This window comes from Ailuropoda melanoleuca, chromosome 15, assembly GCF_002007445.2.
Source record: "Ailuropoda melanoleuca isolate Jingjing chromosome 15, ASM200744v2, whole genome shotgun sequence".
In the NCBI taxonomy this organism is placed as follows: domain Eukaryota; kingdom Metazoa; phylum Chordata; class Mammalia; order Carnivora; family Ursidae; genus Ailuropoda; species Ailuropoda melanoleuca.
Genome location: NC_048232.1, coordinates 63,143,445 through 63,160,814, shown reverse-complemented (window position 1 = coordinate 63,160,814; position 17,370 = coordinate 63,143,445).

Below are 17,370 nucleotides of genomic sequence, written 5' to 3'. Positions count from 1 at the left end.
TGATGTGCTAATGGTCTGTCTAATAACGTTGCTGAAAGGATTAAGTAAGTTAGTGTCTATCACATAGAAAACACCATAAATATCTTTGTTAAATAAAAATAATAATGGCATAATAGATACATGATATGATGCATTTGGTGAAACCCATGGAGGGGTGCCTTGGGTGGCTCAGTTGGTTAAGCATCTGCTTTTGGCTCAGGTCATGATCCCAGAGTCCTGGGATCAAGCCCTGCATCAGCCTCCCTGCTCAGCAGGGAGTCTGCTTTTCCCTCTGCTTCTACTGCTCCCCTTGCTTGTGCTCTCTCTCTCTCTGTCAAAGTAAATAAATAAAATCTTAAAAAAAAAAAAGAAAAGAAACCCATGGAAATGTATGGCACAAAAAGTGAAACAATGTATGCAAATTTTTAAAAGATCATTCAGGAGGTTGGGTGGAAAGCAGAATATGAGAACATAATCTAGCTATGTGACAAATGTACAAACCAAGCTCACTGAAGACGGTGGAGAGAAAGAGGCCAACCTAAGCAACTTTGAGAAAGAGTGGAGTCTATGAGACTAAAGGCAAAAGAAACTGCATATGAGCTCTGTAATGTAGATGGTAGAGTTAAGTATTGGTTAGAATCTCTGATAAAGCTACATATGTACACAGGAATGGGACAATTAAATAAATGGATTGCAGGTTTCGGAGCCAAGCTTCTCACCTATTGGAGTGGGAGGTTGCAGAAGAGCAAGGGGAAGAGGCTAGAATGATTGATGTGGTAATGGACTACAGTTGGAGACATCAGTATGAACTAATGTCAAACTTAATATATAAACAGTTATGTACAGAAATATTTATAGATATGTGTACATACATAAGCTGACATGCACCTACACATTTTCTTACTCTGTCAGTTGAGAAGACCTAGAAGCCATAACACTCAGTAGCAATGAGCACATCTAGCACCCAGATCTTGGTTTCTAACACCGTTTTCCCATAAAATGACCCAGGATTCCTGGAAGAAATGGGTAATTGTAAGACTGAGGCAGGAAATATAAAAGCTGAAATGGGAGCATCTTGTAGTGCCAGGAAGTAAGGAACTGCTCAGAAAAACAAACAAAAACAAAAACACTCCCACAATAAAACACAAGTTCACATCAGTGAGAGTATTTCAAAGAGACCCAAGAGTTGATTGAAAGAGTTCCTAATGCCCAAAGCTGGAATAATTTGAGCAATAAAACAAAGTAGTACTGGATTTTAACCAAAAACATTAAAAAAAAATCCATGAGTCTATACTGATATAAAGAATTGAATAAATAAATAAAATAATTGGGGGCCGGGGGAAAGAAATAGACAAAACTCCCATGCATATTTCTCAATAACTTATGTAATAGGAAGCAGAGCATATCCCCCCACTCCTTAGGCATGGGCTGTGCATAATGACTTCTTTCCAATGCGTACAGTTTGGAAGGAGGAGGGGGAAGTAACTTTATAGTGGAAAAAACTGACAAATAGTACCTAGTTACCTCGGTAACTAGGGTTAACATCAACAGTGATAAGTCATGTTGATACACATACTCTTGATATGATGTGATGAAAATGGAAATTTACTTATGTGGTCTTCCTCTGCAAAACACATAATCCCAGTGTAATCATGAGAAAAACAGACACATGCCAGTGGAGAGACATCCTACAAAACAACTGACCAGTACTCCCCCAAACTGTCAAGGTCATTAAAATCTAGGAAAGTCAGAGAAGCTGTCACAGCCAAGAATGGCCTAAAGAGACATGACTACTAAATTTAATGTGGTATCCTGAGTGGGATCCAGGAACAGAAATGGTCATGAGGTAAAAACTACAAAAATCTGAGTGAATTGTGGACTTTAGATAGAAATAATGTATCACCAATGGTTCATTTTAGTTTTAACAAACATACCATACATTGTACCACACAAATGCAAGATGCTATTAGGGGAAACTGAATGTGGGGCGTATATCCATACTATCTTCACAACTTTCTGCAAATCTAAAACTGTTACAAAATAAAAACACTTACTGAAAAAAAATAAATGACTAACATCTATGAAGCACTCATTGTATGGCAGGTACTTGTTATGTATTAAATTTATAACCCAAAATACCCGGTACCAGGAAAATGCCATTTAAAATAAATCAACCAAAAATAAGGTCTTAAATTTCAAGGTAAGTAGTGGGAAAAAAATAGGTTTGATTGGATATCCATTTTGAAAAAGAAAACTAAAATTATGAAACTAACTTTATTAAAATATACATTTAAACATTTTATTGTATGGATACATATTTACACAGGAATTCTTAGAATGAACAAGGAGCAAATCAATTTGGATTTATTTTGGTTTAAGTTTTGCAAAATGTGGGATGTCATGAAATGGCATCTTTTTCTCTGTAGTATGATCTTCAAGAGGATGTTTATACAAAAGTGACTAGTTTAATTTTCTTAATATTATCTTGTTTAATTTTCTTAATATTCTCTGATGTTCACATCATTCTCCTCTGAAGAAACTATCCTATCATCATCCTTGAGCCCCACGAAGTCCAGGCAGATCCCTCCAGCGAATCTTTCCTACCTCTGACTCCGAGGACAATTTTGTTCCTACTTCTCTGATCATCTTCATTTCATTTTGTTGGGTATTAGAATTAGTTGTTTAAATACCTTTCCTCTACCAGAAAGATCTAAGAACTCTAACAACATCTAAGTAAGTTTTATGCCCTCTGTAACACCTAAAATGGCACCTTGTGTTTGGTCAGCCCCAGTTTTCCCATTTATAAACAAGAGAAGAATAGCAAAACCTGCAATTTGTACTTCACAAGATAGTTGTGAGAACTCATGAGCCAGATCTTTCCCCCAGGCATGGCCGCGAGGCCATTGGCACTTTCCTAATCTTCCCAGAGAATGTTAATACCTCTGCTTCCTATTCCACGGAAGGGATGGTTTAGAACTTCCGCTCTTCCCAATAGAGAAGGCTTGTGAGTACATTTCAACCTGCGTAGTAGCTATCATCTACTGACCTCTGACCTCTGAGGTGCCATGTTGAGACAATTCTGGCACCGTGTCCCGCAATAGTGGGAGAGGCTGCCATGATAGGCTAGAAATATCTGCCGTGACTTTAGGATCAGGAACTGATTGGATATAATGTGCAGTCTTAAAATATGGCCACCAGCAATTTCTCAGCCCTTGTGTATATATATATGCTTCCCCTCACATCAAGAAGTAGAGTTGATTTCCCTTCCCCTTAAGTCTAAACCGGGCTTGTAGCTTGCTTTGACAGACAGAATTTGGAAGAAGTGATTTGCAACTTCTGAAGCTACACCTTGAAAGCGACTAGCAGTTTTGCTTCCTCTCTTTTAAAGCCAGATGGCATTCAAGAAGTCTGCCTAACAAGACCACTGTATTGTAAAGAAGCCCAGGCTGGCCATGTGGAGAGAGAGGCATCTTGTAGAAGATCACAGAGGTGTCAGTCACACGAATCAAGCCTTATTGGTCCTTTGGGCTCCAGTGTAGCTGAATGACTCCAGGGGACTTTATGTGGAGCTGAAGGGCCAGCCAGCTGAGTCACGGCCAAATTCCTGACCCACAAAATCATCAAAAACAGCAATTCAATGTTTTAAGGCTTTAGGTATTGGGATAGTTTATTACACAGCAGTAGATATGTGAAGCATAGTACTGCGACAGAGTTTTGCTATTTCTAATTTAAAGAGAACTGGTTAGCTCCCAGGCCCCAATTCCAGCTCCCAGGCCCCAAAGGGTCAAGGATTGGTATATTACAAAAGCTCTCCTTTAGAGACTCTCACATAGAACTATGGTTCAGAACCACTGGTCCAGCTGGGATCATAAGTACTACATACTAATTTAGAAAGTTAAACTGAGCTGTAACACAGGGATAAGACTTTAGCAAGTCATTAAAATCTGGAATTAGCCAGATAAAATAAAACAAAACAAAAACAAAACAAAAACTCCTCCTTAGTCATCTACGTTATGACACATTAGGTCGTAAGTTGCAGAGGGGCAAATCAAGAACACAGCAAAGACCAATTTGAGATGTGTGGCTAAACTAGCAAATAAAAGAAAACTCTTATTTTTTTGTGGGGTTTTTGGCTTTCTTTTTCTTTTCTTTCTTTCTTTTTTTTTTCTGAGCCACGTAAGATTTTTTTTTTCTGTTTTCTCTGTCTCAGACTTTTCTGTGTGTCTCCACTAAATGAAAGTTGCCTGGAGTTGGGTGACAAAGGTCTGCATTTCATTCCTATTAATGTCACGTTGAGTGGATTTTGCAGTGTGTTGGTGGATCCATTAGGTCTTCACCCCCAAATTCAGGCCCACTATTACCTCAGTTGCAACATACTTAGCCATACAATCAAAAAGAAAATACTGATTTTGGGGGGGGGCAAGATTTTTGGGATTGTATTTCGTGCTTCATGTACTATTTTCGATTGAAATTTGGATAATATAAAGGTTTGATAATTTTTGGTAAAACTGAGAGAAATGAGTTTAGGACCCTCAGATGTATGGAGTACTGTTGGATATTTTCATCTTTCCCTGGAAAGTCATTAAGAAAATATGTATGCCAAGCCACACCACCAATTTCAAGATATTGACTCTAACAGAGATGTCGACATTCTAGTCACATCGGCAGAGTTTAACCTCAACTAATGTCTACTGACACATGACACTTTGCTCGCCCTTTAAACCATTTATTTCTTTGCTTTAGGCAAAATGCATTCTGTCTCTATTGATATATAATTGTCAAGTACTTGAATCTAAAACTGTAGACTTAGCAGAACCAAAAAAAAAAAAAGGAGAGAAAAGAAAGGGAAAGGAAAAGAAAAGAGCGCTGGTTTTCATTGGAGGCATGTCTGCTTTGAAGCTTCGTATTTCAGAAGCTGAAATAAGAGTCTCCAGTGGTTTTGATTATAATCGTTGCTATGTGGTCCTCATGTTTTCCAGGGCACCTAATAGGAGACCACGTGTGCGATTGGTTGAATAGCGCTGATTAGTGAATGAATATGACATAGAAAAGCCTAGAGGTCTTTCAGCCCCCAGCCACTTTCCAGGAGGGGGGAGAACATCCTCTGGGCCAGGCACATTCAGCCTTTGGATGTGTTAATATAAAATACTTTCATCGCTCCAATTTCCACTCGTGTGGATTTTTCCTGGCTCCAACTCAGTGACCTGATTCTCTAATTTTCCCCCCTCTGAGAACATACTTTTTCTTAAGTTATTTTTTCTCTGAAATCCACACTGCCTCCCCTCCCTTCCCTTTTGATTTCTTATTCAGCCTGGAAACTACCTCACCAGTTGTAATTAGCCTGAATACATGAGGGAGGGAGGAGGGCTCTCCTCAGGAAATAGCCAGAATAAAGCAAGATTCCTTCCTCTAAGAGTAGGGAAGAGAAACCCAAGCCCATGTAAGCTGATTAAATCTCCTTTTGCTTTTTCATCTATTGTAAAGCACCGAACTCTGATGAGGGCCTGTTCTTTGTGTTATTTTATAACCTTAATTGACCCATACCACACATTGTCAGCTTGTTAGGCCAAATATACTTTCTAATACGCTTTCTTGGACCGAGTGAAGAGCAGAAATACACAATTTTAAGTATCAAGTTAGCAGCTTTCTATGTTTTTTCTACCTCAGCCTTTACTTTGTGTCTGTACGAAATGAAACTTGCCTGGAGTTGGGTGACAAAGGTCTGCATTTTATTCCTATTAATGTCAGCTTGAGCAAATTTTGCAGTGTGTTAGTGGGGCCATTAGGTCCTCACAAATATTATTTCTGTGGAAGAATTATAATGTTTTCTCTGTTTTTTGTAAGTCAATTTGTCAGTTTTTTCAGTAATAATAACTATGAGTCACACAAGCTGTACAATCTTCAGCCTTTTAACGGTATTATCTAAACTCATCTCTAAAAGAACCCTGAAGGTAGTCATTGATATCCCCATTTTACAGATGAAAAATCTGAAGCTTGGCATTAAGTATAATAACTGGCCTGAGCGGACACAGTTCATAAATGTCGGACCTGAGATTCAAACCCAGGGATCTTTAGCAGCAAGCCTTTCGATGACCCGCTGTACTAAACCTTTCAAACACGTGTACTGCAGCTCGAAAACTGTTGAGGAAGAGAGAAAGAGGGAGAATTTTTTAAAAAACACAAGGAAAGAGAGACCAAAAAATTTTTTTTTCCATTTGTGCGTAGCCTGCAGGTGATGGTGGGGGGACAGGATGGTGCAGTTTTGAAGCTATTAAAACCTGGGGAAGGCAGGCACTAGGCAGAGAACACCCTGGTTGGCAGAGAACTAATTAATACCAGAAAGCTTGTTACCTGGTTGCCCTGTTTCCAAGAACGCTTACAGGTATTGCCGTGTTTAAAAATTAGTTGTTGGGGCACCTGGGTGGCTCAGTTGTTATGCATCTGAGTCTTTATTTCAGCTCAGGTCCTGGTCTCAGGGTCATGAGATGCAGCCCTCATCAGGCTCTGTGCTTAGCGGGGAGTCTGCTTGAGATTCTCTCTCCTTCTCTCTCTGCCCCCCTTCCCCCTGCTACCAAACTCACACACTCTCTAATAAATAAATAAATGTTTAAAAAATAAAAATAAGTTGTTGAACTTGATGTATGCTCTATCTCCAAACACCAAGAAGTCTCTGTGCTGACACCCAATTGCCTTAATCAGTTAGAGGTTATTACTGATTTGGAGAAGGTATTGACTTCTCCCTTTTAGTAAGGAAAGCATAAAGTTCTACTCTCTTAAAAAATAAAATTTTATAAACTTTCTCTTGCCCTTTAATAAGTATAAAAATGGGAGGTGCCTCGGTGGCACAGTTGGTTGAGCATCTGACTCTTGGTTTCGGCTCAGGCCATGATCTCAGGGTCAAGAGATCGAGCCCCATGTCAGGCTCTGGGCTCAGTGTGGAGTCTACTTAAGATTCTCTCTCCCTCTCCCTCTGTCCCTCTGCTCATGCTTCCTCTCTCTCTCTCTCAAATAAATAAATAAATCTTTTTAAAGAATAATAAGTATAAAAATGAGAAGAAATGTAAACACAGAAGCCTACTTCGTGTTTGCACCCACGCTACCGTGTGCTAAGACCATGATATTTTATTCCCTTCCATGAGTTTTTCAAATTTTGAAATGAGTGTCTATATAATTGTATATGTATAATACTATGTAATTATAATCTTCAGGTACTAATTTTTAAATATCTGTTGATTTCTATTAGTTTGCCAAAATTGATTATGAAAAGGAGCACTTGCCATATGATTGCTTTATTGATAGACACTCTGTTCAGACCAGAGACTTCTGATTCAACTGCCTGTTATATGGGCACCAACACCACCAGGAAACTACTCCCTGACCTGCACAAGGTCATTATTTTATGTGCCCAAAAGATAACTATGGTTGCAGCCTCTTGGCTGTTTCCTTGATAAAGCTCCCAATATTACCCAGAACTGAGTTTCCAGAGCCACTGTAGCTGACAATTAGCTGGCTAGCTGGAACAGAATCCTGAGAGAGACACAGGTGAAATCTCAGGGACCATGGTCACCGGACAATGAACACTCAGAAATCTGTGGGAAATGTAATTTCATTTTACCTTTGAAGTTCATGTCGAGAAGATCATTCACATTTGTGACCATGGCACTGAGACATTTTTGTAATTTCCCATAGCTTAGGGGCTTTTCATGGTGCATTAAGTACCTATGGTGTTTAAACAGCATTACAACCTATTAAATCCACGACCCACAAAATAGAAAGCCTGATGGGCACAAAAGAGTAAGTCACAAGAACAGTTTTCTAGAAGGTTATTTCTCTGTAAACCATATATATAATATGTCCTTTTTGTAAAGAGCAGGTATTTGTGTCCTTGGGGTCATTGATAAGCGGAAGATAAAGGGAAAACAAATTCAACCTTTCTACCTAATTTCCTGTCACATAGTTTTGGCTTCTTACAGCAAATGTGTGTAGATGTGTCTGTAGCATTACATAGTCAAGACATTAGGAGTCATTGCTTTAGAATTCATGATTCCACTTACTTTCCATGCCAAAGCTTGACCACACCTGTGTATCCAGAACCCAGAGAGAGACCTACTCATTGCAATAAAAATATCTTCAACCAGGGACTGCTCTAATTTAGCTTGGCTTTGGTCTTATGAAATGACTCACCCAGCACTCACAAAAACTTCTCCCATATTGAAGAAATAAAATATAACTGAATACCTAATTTGCAGGAACTAACTTAACTACTTACTAATCCTTACTCATTTGGAGATAGAAAGAGTGCAACATTTCATCCTCTGAAATGAAACTTTTCTTTTTAATAGATCCTTGGAAAATCACCATTTGACTTCTGAACACAGTGTTTCAGACTTCAGTGCTAATTTTGTTAAGCAGTATAATCGGAAAGTCACTTGAATCATCATGTAATAATTTTTGCTTCTGGACCTTAATAGTCATGGCACTAAGGCCTGAATGCTCAAATAATCATTCCAACCAAGAGAGAATTAATCAACCCAATGTTATTCAGACCCCAAAGTAACTTCTTGTAGCAATTCTCATTTTTAAAAATGTACTCTTAAACAAACAAACAAACAAATAAAAGAATAGGGTAACAGGGATTTAGGGAGGTTTCTTCTAATGGAGGTGTGTTTGTAACTTTGGAAATGCAAAAGGAGAAGGACACATTGTATGGACTCATATACCAAGTACACACAGTCTACAGGGTGAGAGCACATTTCCTAAATCCTCCAGAGCTTCACTACCCTCTTCAGCAAAATTGGACTAGTTCTACTAAAGTGATCTCACCATATGCTATGGAAAATAATTTATGTGTAATTTCGAGACAAAAAGAGTAAAATGTTCATAGAAACCCAAATATCTCTAGTGTCATAATACCATGCAATAGCATACAGTATCCATTCTCCTTTCTTTTAAGTTCTGTTATGGGGATCACTTTTTCTAGTCTAAATAGTACTCATATTCGTTTACATGAAAACTTGCCTTCTTAGCTTACAATTTCATATTCATTCAACAAACATTTAATGAGTACTTCATTTGTGCCTGTGCTGTGTTGTAGAGAGAATGAATGAAACATGGCTCAGCATTCAGATTTCTCACAGATTAGTTGAGGAGATAGAAATAGAAGCCAATAATTATAATTGTGAGAAATGTTGCAAGAGCATAAGTTATTATGGGATCCAGGGGAAAGAAGGTACTATGTGGGCCTTCCCCATTCTCTGTCATACCCACTCTGTATAGGCTTTCATCCTCACTACTCATCAAACAAAATATGGCTCCCATGTTGCCAAATCTGGGTCATGCCTTAGTCCTCATGTTGCTCAATATGTTAGCAATATTTCACAGAGTTGTTCATTTCCTCCTTCTTGAAAGACTTTCTTCACTTGGCTCCTGGGAAGTCACTCTTACTTCACTTCCTGTTTCACTGGTCACTCCTTTTAAGTCCTTTGTTGGCTCTTCTTCCTCTTCCCAACCTCCAAATGTTGGAGTGCTTCAGAACTCAGTCCCTGACCTCTATTCTCTTCTCACTTCTCCTTAACTAATCCTACCTTATTTCCGGGTTTTAAATAGCATCCATCACAAATCACTCCCAGATAGCTACCTCTATCCATGTTATTTCCACCGCATTTGAAAGTATTTATTCAACTTTCCACTTAGAGACCGAATAGGCATCTTAAACATAACACAATTTTGAAAAAATCTTGATTATTCCCACCCCCATCTGTTCTTCCTACAGTTTTTGCTATCTCAGTAAATCAGATTTCATCCTTCCAGGGGCTCAGGTCCAAATTCTTGGCGTGATCCTCGAGTATTTCCTTCATACCCTACCTTTCAGCTTTGCCTTCAAGGTACATTCAGAATCTGACAACTCATACCACCTCCACTGTTATCACCCTAAACAGCATTTGCCACCTGGATTATTGCATTAGCCTCCTTAGCAGATCTCTCTGCTTTCATTCTTACCTCCCTACCCTTTACTACGCAGGACCATCGGAGCGATCCTATTAAAATGCAAGGCAGATCATTCTACCGTATTCTGCTCTCTACCTTTCAGGGGTCTCCTGTCTTCATTAGAATAAAGAGCAAAGTCCCTTCCTTGGCCTATAAGGCTCTAAAAACCCATGCCCACAGCTACTTCTCTGATCTCATCCTTCACTCATTCCCTACACTCCAAGCACACTGGCCTCCTTTCACTTCCTCCAATATACTGAGAATGCTCTGCCTTGGGCGCTTTGCACTAGCTACTCCCTCTGCCTGGAATGCTTTCCCCACACCCCCACGCCATCCACAGTGACTGAACTCATACTTTATTTTCATCTTTGTTTCTGTCTCACCAGGTCAAAGTGACCTTCCTTGACCGCTCTATTTAAAGTAACATTCTCACCCCTTTACTTTGCCTTATTTTTCTTCATCCTTACTCCACCTGGCATTATGCTTTTGTTTGCTACTTATTTATGATCTATTTGCTTCCACTAGAATCTGAATTCCATACAGTAGAAAATGTTGTCTGTTTTTTCACTGCTATATCTCTAGATCTCGGAACAGTATCTGACACACCGCAGTCTCCTAAAAAATAATAAATTAATTTATTTGAGGTGGGGGGAGAAGGACAAAAGTTCTAAGGCAGAAGAAGCCACCACCTACAAAGGAATAAAGTGGTCTATATAAAACAGGGGTTGGCAAACTACAGTCTGGGGGCCAAATCTAGCCTGCTAATTGTTTTTGTTTTGGTTTGGTTTGGTTTGGTTTTTGATTTTTTTTTTTTAGTGATATTTTATTGAAACATAGCCATGCTCGTCCATTTATGTCTTAATGATGAGTGCTTTTGTTCTACAACAGCAGAATTGAAGGTTTGTGACAAAAGACCACATGGCCTGCAAGTCTAAAATATTTACTGTGTGACTAGTTCCAGAAAAAGTTTGCTAACCCTTGATCTGGAGGGTAGAATGCATAGCAGAGAGAGTGGGAAAAGGGAAGAGTAGGTGAGAGCAAGCTGGAAATGATTTAGATGAGTTTGGGTGTCATACGTAAGCCAAGAGAGAATGAGACAATGGATGCTTTTAGGTAAGGGAACCCCTGAAAGGCAGGACTATGTCTAATATCATTTGTGCATAAAAGAGTGTTTGATATTTAAGCGAGTCATCCCAGTGGCAGCTGCTGCCAGGACTCCAGCCTTAATGTCACGGCCATGTCTGGGATTAGCTGCTGCTGTAGGAACCAAAAAAATGGTGAAAAGTCATTTGCTTTTCCCACCCCTCCATGCTAGAGGTTGGTTTGGAACTGATCTATCTCTTGTGGGAAGTCTGGTATAGACTGCTCCAACAGAATCCGTTATAACCTCTGGATATTTGGCCTGGGCTAATTTCAAAAGTTCCAGAAACATGAGATTGGTTCTAGGGTCACTAGAGATTTCTCTTCTCAGCCTTATTGGTCCTGCTTTAGGAAGCTTCTGGAATTTAAGAAACTTCTGAATCATTTCTATATAGAGTGACAAGCAAAACTCTAAAATTTCAGTGGTTTGACAGCTCCTCAGACCTTTTCCTAATTATCTAAACCGTGTGGATGAGCTAGACTTCACTACTAGGCAAGGTCAAAAGATGGCTGATCGTCTTACTCAGATTGGTTTGCACAATAAAGCAGCCTTTCTGCTGGTGTTTTTGGCTCTTAGTATTTTCCTTCTAGGCAGACCCTAAGGAAGGGCAGGAGTCAATTTTGAAGGGAAAAAACAAAAGAACAAATGTGTTCTGAATTTCACAGAACAAAGTGGAGCTCTGGCTTGCGGTTGAGCTTGGGAGTAACAGCCCCCATCCCTTCCCTCTGAGAAGGCGGTGGTGAAATCTGGTCTGAACCAGCAAAGCTGTGGCATTTGGGTTTAATTTGATATATCCCAGTGTTGCCTACTTTGGTTTGGGACTCGGTTCTGGCCGGACTCTTTTTTTTTTTTTGCCCATCCCTCAAGTGTGTGTAAGCAGAGCAGGCCAAGTTTCCACTTGTATCTACTGAATCACTCAACTGGTCCGCTGCCCTCGCGTCAGCTTGGGCTGTTTATTGGCTTCTGCCTTTAAAATTCAAAGTATGGGTTAACTGAAAATTGATAGGTTATCATTTCAGGGAGGAAGTGGAAAGCTCCAAACAGACAACAGTCTAGCCTTAAGCAAAAGAAACAAAAACTTTGATTTGTGCTGCAGCTTCTGGGACCCACCCTTTCTCTTGGCTTTACAGCAGATCCGAGGGCTTTTTTTTTTTTTTTTTAACTTAATACTTCAATTTTCGGGAAGGAACCAGATCAAGCTTTTTAGGCATTATCTGCCTGGGACGTGCTGAATTAATTGCAGGCTTCATTTTGTAGGAGTCGGTATCAATGGATGGGGTGCTAGCTCGGCCCTTTGGAAAGCAACAGACGGAGGTGGCTCCAATAATTACATTAAGTCCGTGGATACACACTTGCCTTGGGGATTTGGAGTTGGGCTTAATCAAATCTGGATTTGACATTTCACAGCCCACATCAAGGATTTCTACAAAGGAACATCAGAGCATTGCCAGCTATGATCTTGCTCTTACTGCCTCCTCCTGAGTAACTGAACAGGCCTTGTGCTAATCTTGTTGATGCTTTGGCTGCATTTCTGCCCTGCTGCATAGCGCTCAGAGCTTCTGTAAGCCATAGCTTCTTTCAGTGAAAAAGCACTCATTTAGTGTTACCATGCCCCAGGGCCCTGGGCTGGGATCTGGGATAGACATGATGGTGAGCAAGCCTGAATGGACCCTGAGCTGAAATCATACCTAGAGAAGGAGCTACAGAAGCCCAACCTGTGGCCCTAAAGCAATTAGCTATTTTTATTCATCCCCTACGTACCATGTACTAATAGATGATACCTGCCCTTGAGTCCAGTGGTTGTCGGAACCTTAGTCCCCTAACAAGCCCCAAGGGATGCCTATTTAAAATAGGAGCAAGGTATTTGTGCTCTTCATAGACAGACATTTTTGAGGCACCTGTTCTTCGGGCCATACTTTGAGAAAGAATGATAAAAGTGGAAGTGATATAAACAAACAGTTGCTAAAATAGTTTAATGAATGCTGCACCTGTCACAGTGAAAGCTCAAAGGGGAAAGAGCTCATCTCTGTTTGGGAGGCCAGAGAAGGCTTCCGAGATGAAGATCTAGCTCTTGCAGGATGATAGAGAGTTTCACCAGGCAGACCATAGCGCAGGTGGAACGCAGGAGGGGAGAGAGAATTCCAGGTGGAGAGGACAGCAGGTAAAACACCAGGGTGGAGAGAGTGTACCCATTGAGGTGCCCTGTGAGTACAGAGCTGATGGGGAGAGCCACAGAGACCGCAGACGCTGGAGGCAGGGCGTGGAGAATCTTGAAAGCCAATGTAGGACTGAGAAACCATCCGTGAGGAACCATTTTGTAGTAGGACAATAGAGTGATGAAATTTGCATTTTAGACAGATTATTTGGGTGGTGGTGTGGTGGGGGATGGGAAACAAAGAAGAAAGGAAGAAGGGAACAGTTAGGAGTTTATTAGTGTCAACAGTAAAAACCATGTTTGTTATGAGGATGTACAGGCACAGTATTTCCTGGTTGTAAAGAGATGTACTTAAAGAAAACTGAACCACCGGCCGCAGGAAGAGCAGCAGTCACAGAGGAGCTGGGTGCCAGAACCTTCAGCAGGGAGCGCTGCCATCAGCGTTAGCCAGGCATTCTCGCTGCACCTGTTTCTCACCTTCCTCTCCGTTCACCGGCTTCCCAAATCTCTTGTATGCACCTCACATCTTCTTCCAACCCCAAATTTCTACTCCTTTAGGAATAATTGAAGGAAAAGACGCAGATCGAATACACGTGACGTAATGTGGTAAATACAGAGGATCCCTGATAGCTCATCAAGCCTGTCTCTTCACTTAGAGGGTGGCCTTGGACAAGGCCTTTTGCACATAGTGAGCCACTTGTTAGTGGACCCTAAATTTATTTATACCTTGACAGTCATTGGCTGTTTTTTTAAAAAAGTATCTTTTTACTAATGGAAAAGTCTAAAAGTGATGAATTAATGCCAAGTAATTGATTTGGGGAGCCACAGCTGGGAAGGAATACAAAGATGCATAAATGTGGGCTATTTATTTCTCTGGCAAGACGTCATCAATTCAGAATGATTGGGAGAAAACAATTACTAGCGTAAATATATGAATATTCTGAATTGTGGACCATCATAAAGCCTTCAGTCTTATTTTCAAGTGTAAGAATTCAAACTTAGTTCCTGTTAGAATTAGATCCTTGAGGGCCTGCTGAAATAAATTACGGAGAGTGATTTGTAAGGGGCATATCAATTTCTTTTTATGTAAACAGTCCTTCCACATTTTTAAAATAGCCTATTATCCTATACAACTTTAACATTCTCCTTGCAAAAGGTGAATGCATCATTCATTTCTTTAGCAAACCCATTGCTACATGAAGTGAAGGATAAATTTTAAACTCTGCCCTAGCATCAACTGTTAAAGATTAAAAATCTATCTCGCTGTCTAAGAGTGAGAGAAGCATATCTCGGCAACCAAAATTCGTAAAAGTCAGAATAAGTGAGGTTTTTCTGTATTAGCCCCAGCTTGTTTCCACAGGTTATTATTCTTGTCTCCAAGACTTGAGGTCAGCCTTGGAATCAGGTTTCAAAAGCTTTCAGTTCTGCAAACATCCAAAAGTCATGAAAAATTCTCATTAGCCCATTGGCAGGGCTCCTCGTAAACAGCAACTTCCCCTCCTTCCCACAAATCTGGGCTGAGAGAACCCGGGGAGCTGCCTGCAGCAAATACTCACCCAGAGTCCTCACTGCACACACGTTCCCATGAAAAACAAGCAAAAATGGGGCTGGCAGGCAAGGCAGACACAGAGTGTCCGTCCATTCCCAGTGCTGCCTTGGCCCATTCCCGATTTCTTTGAGGCTAGCGCTGATTTGCAAGCATTGGAAGGAATTCGTTATGAAGGTTTTTGCCAATTAGCAGGGAGGCCAAGCCTCCCCTTCTCGGCGGCTCCCCATGAAACTGTTGCCCCGTGGTTCGGGATATTCTCTCCTTCTCCATCATAGCTTCGGGGGTGGTGGGTCTAGTCTCTGCAGCTGCCATGCAGGCAGACAGGGGTGCGTCCCGACATCGACAAACCGCCTTCGTTCCAGTTCTGCTAGAACCCTCTGACATGCTTCAGGGGAAGCCTCGTTGCTGTAGTGAGCATCAGTTTGGGTGAATAAATTCATGTCCTTCAGCATTTTATAAACTTTGACCATAGCCCCTTGTATCATGAATCCCTCAAGGCCTAAAAGTCACGATTATTCTATCCTGTCCTCACAGGAATATCTTTTAACCTAGTCCATCAATTTAGCAGCCTTTTCCTGGACTTTGCAGCTCTGTTGTGTGTCTTCTGAGAATTCTGTTGAGAGAGTGATTTGGTCTCATGGTCACTCCATGATCCTTGGAGTCTGCAAGCCCAGAGATGAAGCAGAGATTCTGGCAAGAAATTGCTCTGTGACCTGGGACAAGGTGCTTAACTTTACTGAGCCTATTTCCTCACCAGTAAAGTTAGAAGAGCAACAGCACACCCTGTATCAGGTTGTTATGAGGATTAAATAAATTAACACATGTGCCTAGTAGAACAGCACCTGGTTCTATGTAAACCTAAGCATGACAATCTGGAAACACAAATATAACTAGATAACTGAAGTCTTCCCTGCACACGAATGTTTGTCACACCACAATCTCTGCATTTGCTAAGAATACAATTCCAGAATTTTGCTGACCCAAAAGAAGTTGCAGTTGAACCCATCCAGCTTTGAAGTGGTAGCCCTCGAGCAGTGTTGACTTTGTAGGTACCATGTACAGGAGCATACCCTGCGCCTTACTGAAAGCCGTACTTCTTATTTATCATTTCTGGAACACTTGCTCTCATCTAGGCACTAGTATTAGTCAGTGATGTCTGAAAGAACAAGCCAAAGTCTACCCTTAGGAGCCCTTCAGGGTGCTCAGATCATGTGCATAATTATTATGAGCATTGCTCCTCTGTATCAGTCAGCGTTTACGCACTGTAACAGACAGTCCCAATGTCTCTGTGACTCGGTTAACTTTTGCTTTTATTCATGTGGTATTGGCTATCTACTGCCGCATAGCAAACGGCCCTAAAACTTGGCAGTTTAAAACAACAAACGTTTATTATCTCTCTCGGTTTCTGAGAATCCAGAATCCAGGGGCAGCTTAGCTGGGTGATTCTAGCTCAGTATGTCTCCCAAATCATATTCCAACTATCCGCTGAAGTTGTAGGTCAGCAACTCCTAAACTAACAGGTCTCAACTCTTTGCTGGCTGTTGGAAGGGAGTCTCCATTCCTTACTATGTGGGCATCTCCACAGGCTGCCTAAGTGACCCCAAGATATGGCAGCTGGCTTCCTTGAGAGAAAGTGGTGAGGGAGGGAGAGAGAGACAATGAGGGAGAGAGCTCCGATGCAGAAACTATAGTCTTTAATAACCTTAGAAGTGACATGCATCACTTCTGCCACATGCTGTTGGTCTCACAGACCGATGCTGGTACCATGTGGGAAGTAAATACACAAGGGTATGAAAGTCAGATGTGACCATTGGACAGGCTACCACACAATGAACGTGTGTCACAGCCTACTGTGAGTCATTGGTCAGGGAAGACGGAAAGAGGCAGAGTCTGTCTGCTCGCAGTTTTACTCCAGCACCCAACCTCCTTCCATCCAGAGGCTCCTCCTTATGTTCTTGGCATTCTTCACCTTCATTCTGCATCTTGCCAGGAGATCAGGAGCCCACTGTGGAGGACTAGTGTAGGAGTTGTCCAGTAGATTCTAGTAGCCAGGCTTGGACATTGCCTACATTCCTTTGGCCCACATTCCACTGGCCAGAAACCACCTAATTGCAGGGGAGGCTGGGAAGTGTGTTCTATCTGTGACTTTGGATTAAAAAGGGGGGCACCTGGGTGGCTCAGTCATTAAGCGTCTGCCTTTGGCTCAGGGCGTGATCCTGGCGTTCTGGGATCGAGCCCCACATCAGGCTCCTCTGCTGTGAGCCTGCTTCTCCCTCTCCCACTCCCCCTGCTTGTGTTCCCTCTCTCACTGGCTGTCTCTCTCTCTGTCAAATAAATAAATAAAATCTTAAAAAAAAAAAAAGGAACAGGATTTGGTGAATCTCTTTTCTACTTGAAAAGAGATGGTACATTTAAACAGCTTATTTTTTTTTAAGCAGCCTGTTCAGTTTTAATACAACAACAAGAAAATATGATTGCCTGCCACTATACGACAANCAGGATTTGGTGAATCTCTTTTCTACTTGAAAAGAGATGGTACATTTAAACAGCTTATTTTTT